At 37.9% G+C, this 10,400-nt stretch overlaps 1 non-coding gene across 1 annotated transcript; it reads left to right on the forward strand.

The window, feature by feature from the left end:
* Positions 1-2,326: 2,326 nt before the first annotated feature.
* Positions 2,327-2,433, forward strand: LOC140853497 (small nucleolar RNA R71). Its single transcript, XR_012136567.1, has one exon. It is a non-coding gene; the product is annotated as a small nucleolar RNA R71 (small nucleolar RNA).
* Positions 2,434-10,400: the final 7,967 nt, after the last annotated feature.

A 10,400-nucleotide genomic window follows, 5' to 3' on the forward strand; every position in this document is an offset into this window, starting at 1 on the left:
CGCAGCATTCAACTTTCTATAGTCTATACAGACCCTCCATCCCGTTTGGGTCCTAGTTGGGATAAGTTCGTTTGCATCATTTTGGACCACTGTTACCCCAGATTTCTTGGGTACTACTTGAACTGGGCTTACCCAAGAGCTATCAGAAATAGGATAAATTATTTCACTATCTAGGAGTTTCAGAATCTCCTTTTTAACTACATCCTTCATAACTGGATTAAGCCTTCTTTGGGCTTCTCTTGTTGGTTTAGCCTCTTCCTCTAAGTATATTCTATGTTGAACTATAGAAGGGCTTATTCCTTTGATATCTGCTATGGTCCAACCTATTGCTTCCTGATTTGCTTTTAGAACTGACACTAACTCCTCCTCTTGCTTGGGATCTAGGTCTGATGCAATAATTACAGGCAAAGTTTCTTTGGGTCCTAGATATGCATACTTGAGATGTTCTGGGAGGGGTTTCAGTTCTAAAATGGGTGCTTCCTCTATCGATGGTTTAGGTGATGGTTTCACCATCTCAATGATTGGTTCAGTAGGAAGTGTCGATTCTTGATTAATCTTATTTTCTTTAAGTATTTCATTGACATCCTCAGACTCATGGATTAACCAGGGGTTAGACTCTAGGTCGACTTCATCATCACTAATGTCAATGGATTCATAAATACCATCTTGGACTACATTGACATCAGCATGAGAAGAGGATTCCTGTTCTAAGTTAAAAACATTAAGCTCAATGGTCATATTCCCAAAGGATAACTTCATTAGACCATTTCGACAATTGATTTCAGCATTGGCCGTAGCTAAGAATGGTCTTCCTAAAATGACAGGTATATGTCCTTTAGGATTCGCAACTGGCTAAGTCTCTAAAACAATAAAATCTACAGGAAAAATAAAATTTTCAACCTTTATCAGAACATCCTCGACCATTCCCTTAGGGATCCTGAGAGATCTATCGGCTAACTGTAATGTGATCCCAGTAGGTTGAAGTTTTTCTAATCCTAGTTGTTCATACACCGAATATGGAAGGATATTCACACTAGCTCCTAGATCTAGCAAGGCCTTTTTTATATTGGTTTCTCCAATAACACAAGAAATTGTTGGAGCTCCAGGGTCCTTATATTTAATTGGCACATGGCTAGATAGGTATGAACTGACACTTGCAGCCAAAAATGCTTTCTTTGGTACATTAGTGATCCTTTTCCTAGTGCAGAGATCTTTTAAAAATTTGGCATAAGTTGGAACCTGATGGATTATATCTAAAAGAGGAATATTAACTTGGACTTGTTTAAATACCTCTAAAATTTTATCTAAATGTTCAGATTTATTGGATTTCAGTCTGTTTGAAAAAGGAGCTCTAGGACTTTTAAGTACTGGACTAGGTGAATTTTCAGTTTCTGGTGCTTGAGGTTGAAAGGTAGTAGTTTTAGAAGGTGACTCGGCAGATGAGTCATCTATATCATCAAGTACAACTACCTTATTGTCTATTTGTTTTCCTGATCTTAAGGTATGAATGGCATTTACACCATTAACTTGGTTTCCTTGTTGGGGTCGTGGACCATTTTGGTTCCTAGGATTTGGCTCAGGTTGGCTAGGTAACCTACCATGTTCTCGTTCACTAATGGTCGAAGCCAGCTGACTTACTTGCATTTCCAGACGGGCTATAGCTTGGGTGTTATTATTTATGAGTTGACCCGTGGTTTGCATAAAGCTGGTATGTGTCTTCATCATGGCTTCTAGGCTTTTCTCTAAAGAGGTAATTTTCTTGTCATTATCATGGAAGCCTGGCGGGTTGTTCATTACTGGGTTGGACCTTAGATTTTGCTGATTGAAATTTGGATTGCCTACATTAGGATTCTGGGACCATGAGAAATTTGGGTGATTCCTCCAACCTGGGTTATATGTGGGTGCATAAAGATTGTTCAATGGTCCTTGATAGGTGGCATTCACCTGTGCACACTCATTCGAGTAGGAACATTCTTCTAAGACATGGTCTGGTGCATTGTACCCTTTACACATGGGTGCAGATATTTGATTTACATTGGCTGGTCTCTGTAATTCTAAGGCTTCCAATCTACGTGTTAAGGTTGCAATCTTGGCCTCTGATGCTAGGGTTGGTTGAATTTGATGCATTCCTCCTCTTGAAGGTGTAGCTTTATCAGGTTCCCTAGTTGTTTCCCACTGTAAATTTTTCTCGGCTAGGTCTTCTAAGAATTGCCAAGCTTCAGTAGTTTCTTTGTCCATAAATTGGCCTTGGCACATGGACTCTAGCATGGTTCTTGAGTTTGAATCTAACCCCTCATAGATGATCTGGCATAGTCTTCAAGTTTCTATTCCATGGTGTGGGCATTGGGTCAAAAGATTCTTGAAACGATCAAAGTACTTCCAAAATGATTCACCAGCTAGTTGGTAAAATTGATTTATTTCATTCCTAATCCTAACTGTTTTATGATGGGGGAAATACTTTTTTAAAAATGTTCTCACAAAGCCCTCCCAGGTAGTGACAGAATAGTTTGGCAGACTATAAAGCCACTTCTTAGCATTGTCCTTAAGGGCAAAGTTGATTAATCTAAGTTTGACCTCATCCTCTGTTAATTGCAGTTTCATGGTTGCACATACCTCCTCAAATTCTCTAATAAATATATAAGCATCCTCTAATCCTGTGAATTTTGGAAGCATATTTATGATTTGAGGTTTGATTTCAAAATTGTTAGCTGTGGGTTGTGGCAACCTGATACAAGATGGTTGGATGGAGCCAACTGGATAACACAAATCCTTAAGGGTCATGGGTTGGATTGGTTCAGCCATTGGAACAACAGGAATTGACTCAATTCTAACTAGACGACCCGACACTCTTCTCCACACACGAAGTGTACGGTTCTCGATGTTTATACAAATTTTTTTTTTTAATAAAATTTTTATGTATAAGGAAAAGAAAGAAAAGAGAAAAAGTTCTAAAGAGAAGATCCTAAGGAGTCCTAAATTTAAAGAAAAGTAACCAAATTAATTTAAATTTTAATTTTTTTTTTTTTTTTCAAACAAGTGAATCAATAAATTAAACTCAATCTATCCTAGGGTTAACCTAAATCTAGACAGCTCCTAACTGTTCCAAGATGACCCTTCAAACCTTCCAAGTGGAGATTGATCAACTAGTTAGCCAGGTAAGTATAAGAGGTGGGAGGTTCACTCATCGTTGCCTTTCTAGACACCAAACGAGTTGGCCAGGCCAGCAACTGAACCAATTTAACAAACCACTCTCAGGGACTTGCCTAGACACCAACTAATCAAACAACTCAAACTTGGTAGAACTCTTAGGGTTCCTTGTCCTATTGAGCTCGAATTCCTTAAGGTTGACGTCTAATTGATTTTAAGATTAAAAGTCTAGGTAATGCAATATGATGGAGATGGTTTTTGGGCTAAGGAAGGGTAATGAAATCCCCACCTTATCTTGTTAATGGGTTGATGCCCTTAGATTAATTATGAAAATGCAAATACAAATAAACAAGATGACCAAGAATGTAAAAGATTTTAATTTAGAATTTTTTTTTTTATTTTGATATTTTACTTCACGATTATGAAATGTCTTTTGTTTTGTTTTTTTTTTTTTGTGATTAAGTAAATTCAAATGATTAGGTCTAAAAGCAAAAGTAATTAACTAAAAATAATAAAAAAAAAATTAGAAGCGTACCTGAGTTTTCCAGCAATCACCAACTAAATATAGAAACCTAAAGAAAAAAGAAAGAGAGTTATAACGCACGAAGAACAAATATTTGAAAACAATTTAAAACGCCAAATCCCCGACAACGGCGCCAAAAACTTGATGTTCAAATCTTAAAATTTGTAAATAAAACCGCAAGCACACGGTGTGCAGAGTAGCACGACCAGCGAGTACGGGTCGATCCCACAGAGACTTGATTTTAAAAATGATTTTCAAATCTATGCTCAAGCGAGCTTTAACAAAAATCGAAAGTCGAAAGTTGTTTGCTAAAGACAATAAGACTAAGGATCTAGGATTTTTGAATCCACTAGATCTAGATTAGGAAATTCTACCTAGAATTTTTCTTATTGATCCTAACGACTACTCCTCTTGTCTTTCCCAAGCATAGATTATGAAGGGACTAAGGCCCAACGATAACCCATCAAGATTCTTTACAAGGGAGTAGTAACTAGGATCCCTTAGGGTTTTCTCCTCCTATGCACTGAATCAAGCATGAACTATGAAGGAACTCTGACCCAACTGTAGTTCATCAAAAATTCTTGGCAAAAGAGGAAGAAAAAGAAATCCTAAGAAAAAGAAAGAACCCTATGTAAAATCCCTACTCATGATCTAGCTTCATCGCAAACCCTAGAAGGGATGCTTAGCTAGACATGATCTAAATCTTCTTGCAAAATTTAAATACAAAAAAATAAACTACCCTAATTTCATAAATTAAACTATCCTAATTGCATAAATTTAAACTGCATAATTTAAACTAACCTAATTGCATAAAATTAAATTGCATAAATTAAACTATCCTAATTGCAAGAAAAATAAATTGCATAATGTAAAGAGATGAAATTGCATAAAAATAAGATTTTATATATAAAAAAAAATTTATTACAAAAATCTCAAAGCTCGAGGCTTGAAAAGAGAGCTAAAAACCCCACTATCTAGGGTTACAAGCTTGATCGGAAGGAAGAATACATAAAACAAGGGCCTTTGGGGGCTTTTTGTAGGCATTTGGGGGTTATAAGGTTTTCAAAACTTTCGATGTGGGACTAAGAGGTTTTAGAGAGTTGTTAGGGAGGTTTATGGTGCGCCGATGGGTCCATGGTCCACGCGCCTGTTGCTGTGGACCAGGCGGCTAATCAGATCACCAAATCAGTTGATTTTTTGATCAATTTTGATCTGATTTGACTCGGGTTTGACCCAATTGAGTCTTCTTTCTTCATTCTTCAATTCCTGGGTCAATTTAACTCCGTTTTGCATAAAATTTGCGCCGTTGGAATCCTCTTTCCTTGTTCTTTCTATTGATGATCTCTTCTTCTGCAAAATATAATAACAAGTATCAATTTCTTAATAAAGTTAGATAATTTAGATATTAATTGATACTTTTTATGTCAATTTGTGACATAAATCAGAAACCATTCTAGATCAAAATTCAGATCTATGCATGCTTTCATATATCAACTATATATTGTAAAATCAAACCTAAAATTAAATTTTAGATTCAAAATATTCATCTATACATCTCATGTATCAAGAAAAAATCAGATTTTGAAACTCTTTTCAAAATATGTATGTCAATTTCATGCATATAAAATCCGTAGCTCTGATACCACTGTTGGAATTCGTATGTAGGGGCATGCATATATGTTTCAAATTTTTATTTTCTAAACACTGCAGTGCAAAAGTAGATTAAAATATTTTTAATCTATATCATGCATGAATAAAAATATAAACCATAAGGATCTACTTCATATGCTGAAATTGTACATATTCTGAAATTTAACATGTGATCGAATCACATACCGTTTCGTAATTTCTTTCTTCAAATCTGGATCTGAAAGAGAAGAGACTTTCTCTTAGCCGCACAAGTATCCGACCTCTATGGATATCCACTCGAGATCAGCCTTTAACAGTCTTCTTAAGATTGAATTTTCTTCACTAAGAAAATTCAGCCTGCGAATCTGAACGAAATCTGGATCACGATCAACTCTTTAATTTTTTTCCTTGATCTTCTTCTTCTCTTCTTCTCTTGCCTTTCTTTCTTTGTATATGCTGCTACCAAACATCAGAAACCAGCACTCAAAGGGGGACGCCAAAGCCCTTATGGGCGTGTGGATTTGGGATGCCCAAAGGTGGGGCGTGTGGGATGCGCAAGGGAGAAGAGAGGGAGAGAGGAAGAGAGGGCGTAGGAGCTTCTAAAGGGGCATGGGGCTTGCTGGTTTGGATGCCTAGGGACCTTAGGGGAGGTCCCTTTAAACACACATAGGGATTGAATCATATTCAATTTCATAATATAAATCCTACTTGCATTAGATTTTCTAATAACTTAAGTTATTTAACTTTCTTTAGGAATCCTTTTAGGTGCTAACTCTTAGAGCCCTTGCACCCATATAAACACATCCCAAAGTGCACCCATACGACGCCCCAATTAGGATCCACATACCCTCTAAAGGTGGGACACGTCCAACTTGATCAAATCAAGGTGGCGCCCTAACTAAACTATCAAGGAATTGAATTAAGGACTTGCACTCTTAATTCAATTGATCCAAAACTTTAGACACCCAACAATTGGAGTTCAATGAATCTAATTCATTTAGGTTATTAGCAGATAATTAAGTTTGAATTATCTTATCAAATAAGAAATCCAAACGTAAAGAGAAAATTAGATCCAATCATGTGCTAGCAAGGTTACCTTAAACCTAATCGGATTTCTCTAAACCCAATTGATACTTCATAAGTCCAATTGCTAATTCCAAACCTAATCCCTTTGTTGTGTGACCTCAAAGGTTCAATTCTATTTGGTAGTAAGGTATACAATGATCTCTATCAAAGTATCATTAAAACTCTTTTCAATGGATCGGAATAATTTCACTCTAACTTATCAAGGATTGTCGATCCAGAATAATTCTAGTGAGCTCTCATAATCTACCAGTGATACCTAGTAGTATATAGTGGCAATTCAGTAGAACCGAAAATAAATCTCAAGGTGTAGTTAGCGTGTGATTCAATCCCTCTATCGTGAGTCCCGACTAGATGGCAGGTCATGGATAAATCGTCAAACCTCAACATCAGTCATATGATAGATTCGGTCAGCTTAAGTCCAATTATGATTTCTATGAAAATTTTTTTCCATCAATCATACTACTGTGGTCACAGATTTTTGGATTTAGCTTCTCAAATTTCATAGGACTACTCTTCTCTATCAAAGTCTATAGATCCCATCTTGATGCGTACTCTACTCCTACAGTGGACCAACTGTCCCTCACATCCACTACAAGAGCTCATTGAGATCTATGTTTATGTGACAGTCAAACTCCAGCAGTCTCACTACAAGTAGTAGTATAATTTTAGGTCAGAGGACTATTCACACAACTACAGCATCAAGACAATCACTGATGATTGAATAGAAATCCAAGTGATCTCTCGTATGGTCACGCTTAATACTAGTTATTCTCTAACAACTACCCACACTCATCATCCAGTGTCTCTATACTGTAGACTAGAGACTCATCTATCTCGAAAAAAATGATCTATGCGTCGGTCTATCTGGATCAATCACCATCCTCATGATGATCTTATGATCGGAAGCATTTAAGAATTAAATATATGTCTCTAATTTTCAATACTTTGAGAATATGTATCGAAAGTTAATTCCATGAACGATTCAAGGACACATCACACTTGAATAAAGAATAAATTTATTCTTTTATTAATCAAATCAATATATTAAGTACAAAATTATGTCCTAGATTTATTACAATGTATCAGCTATATTAGCTTCTAGGACATATATCTAACACTATTTATAGACGTACTTAATGGCTCAAATTAACACTAAGAGTCCCATCACTACTGCCGATATCGATGCGTGGCAAAATCTTGGTCGATCATTTCTTCGGCCGTTCAACACACTACTGCCATGATCCGGCCACGTCAGTTGGATCCACGATCATTATTCTGACAATTCGATCTTCTGTACTCATTATAGAAGATCTTTTCGAGCAGCAGGCGGCAACAATTATGATGCATATTGCGAAACGACAAATGGTTGGTACAACTTTTCGAGACAACAATTGCTACGGTAATTAATTCAGATGGTAAAGAATACGGCGCAACGAGCACACACCCCAAAGACCACACTTAAAGGTTGAAATCCCAAATTACTTTCTTCTCCCGACTTATTAAAATAAAGTCAGACTTGAGAGTAGGGGACAAGTGTTGGGATGAATATCTGAAGCGACTAGAATGGCCGATGATGATATCAACCGACAATCCTCTGAAAGATCGACTAGAATAGTCGATGAAGATATCGACCGACAGTTTTACTTGGAGTATAACCGAGTAAGTCAGGAGACAATTCATATAGCCCAACTATTCTATAATTTAGCATTCTATAGACTATCTTATTCGATATTCAGTTGGGACACCTCATCTGCAAATGCTTGAATATTTGGAATCGTGATTCTCGGCCCCAAGAAAGTAGGAAATGAAAGATGGTTGCTCAACGTGGGTATTAACTGTCGATAATTATCAAATCATGGGCAAGGCTAACCATCCACTAATAGTCCATTACTCATCTATAACTCCCATGTTCGGGAGTAACGATTGATGACTATCAGATAACCGCACCTCCATCCTATAAAAGGGAGGTAAGAGGGGGATCAGGGTAAGTAATTTTTTAAATAATTTTGATCTTCATTTCTGTGTCATCATCGCTATAATTCTTTCACTGTTCTCTTTCTTCAGCTGACTTAAACATCAGAGGGTTTCATATCGGATAAACTCCGATAAGTAGACTTCCTGTGCAGGTCTATTCTATGTTCATCGATCAGGTGCCTTCTCCTTCGCGGCAGTCCGAGTACCTCGCAAGAATTTAGCGGCAACAGGAAGGAAGATATAATTTTGGAAGGAGGTTTACTTGAAAGGTGCGGACAAGGAAATCCAGCAAATCATGCTGCAGGGCGAAGGGCAAAGACAACTACATCTCACATCTCCATTTCCATCTCCCTCTCTCTTTCTTCTATCTTGTTGGCGGGAAAGATGGGCATTCCTTCTTGTTTATTTATTTAAAAGTACCTCAAATTCTTTATTTCACGGTGTATATAGTTAGTTTTTAAGATAAATTATATATCTAGTTTTTTATTGTTCAGTTGTACTCCATGCAATAATTCTTCAAGTATGGATTTTCATGGTGCAAAACACATGAATTTGCTCTAAACTAAGAGGTTGCATCAGCGATGGAACAAAGTATTATCTAAAGACACCAAACGTGCAATAAGCCTAGTTAGGTAACTAGCCTTGGCAGCCTCAAAAAATACAATTTCTTGTACCTGGTTATGTGGAGAATTTTGAAAAGTGGCGACAGATGTAGTTTTTGGGGTGATAAATGTATGACCAGGGGGGATGGTTGGCAAAGATACAATGCAGCCAGAGGCAGTTCAAGCGGTGCGGTGAAAGAGTGCAAATTATGGCCAGATTGGAGCCTGTGCATGCTCAAGCACACCAAGCTGAGGCAGTGCTGGATTCGACGGTCTTGTACGACCTCAATAGCGCTCCGTTATCTCAAAAAAAGCACACGCACGTGCACGCACCCACAGGAATACGCCGTGCACACACTTTCAAGCGACTACCGGTGGATCCATGTGAAAGTCTTCTGATTGGACGACCATTAGACTTTAACCCAAAGCAGCTAAGCTAGTTTCGGAAGCACGACGATAAAAAAATTAACAGAATACCGTGCTCCTACGCTCAACTTCTCGCTTTGCCACCACAACCATCACCTCCTTGATCATGAGTGTAAAAGAGTTTCGCCTTTACATACGGACCATGTCCATTGCAAAGGAGTTACGATAAAGGTAGCGACAGGTTACCGATGAACTGCTAACATGAAGGCTCAGTGGATCGATGGTTATTGCAAATTTGTTTGGCTGACTCGGAAGAGATTCTTTTACTGATATACAAATGATACCAGCATACTCGGATGCTCTCCAGTCCTGACTTGGCCCGGAAAGGATTCGTCTTCCCATCACCATACCGGACTGTAGAAGATTTGACTTCCAGTCACCATCACAAAAAGTAACAAGGTGTTTGAACCCTTCCCGATCCGACTTGACCAGAGAGAGCCTGTCTTCCGATCACAACCGTCTATGTTAAGATGTTCTTTCACTAATGCACCAAGGGTATTTTCGTCAAAATACATATGCGTGTACATATAAAAATATATATACCAAGGGTGCCAACGGACACGGATGATCCTTGGTTCCAGCTTGGAATTGAAATCGTGATCGGTTGCCAAATCATCAAACAAAGTCCCAACAGAGTCAACTCCTCTCAAATCCCAGCTTGGACTAAAGAGAGCCTGTGCACCAATCACAAACGCACGACCGGCCACGTGGATAAAACCCAAAGATGCTGCCTCCCGTGCAATGATAAGCCTTATCCAAACATGACCAACGTGCAAGCCCGTTCCAGTCCAAGTCAGCACGCGTGAGGTTCTCAATCCAGGTGCCGACTACTACAGTTGGCAGTCATTAATGCCATCGGTAGTCTCTAAAGATTGATATCACGGATGTAGATTCTCTGTAGCCTTCACCTATATTTTAGATAGGAATTCTTTTATCCTAGTCTCTAAAAAAAAAAACAAATTAAAATAAATTTAAAAAAAAATCCATCAGGGAAAAAAGATACAAGAGCATCG

The sequence above is a fragment of the Elaeis guineensis genome, chromosome 13, assembly GCF_000442705.2.
Source record: "Elaeis guineensis isolate ETL-2024a chromosome 13, EG11, whole genome shotgun sequence".
Classification (NCBI taxonomy): Eukaryota; Viridiplantae; Streptophyta; class Magnoliopsida; order Arecales; family Arecaceae; genus Elaeis; species Elaeis guineensis.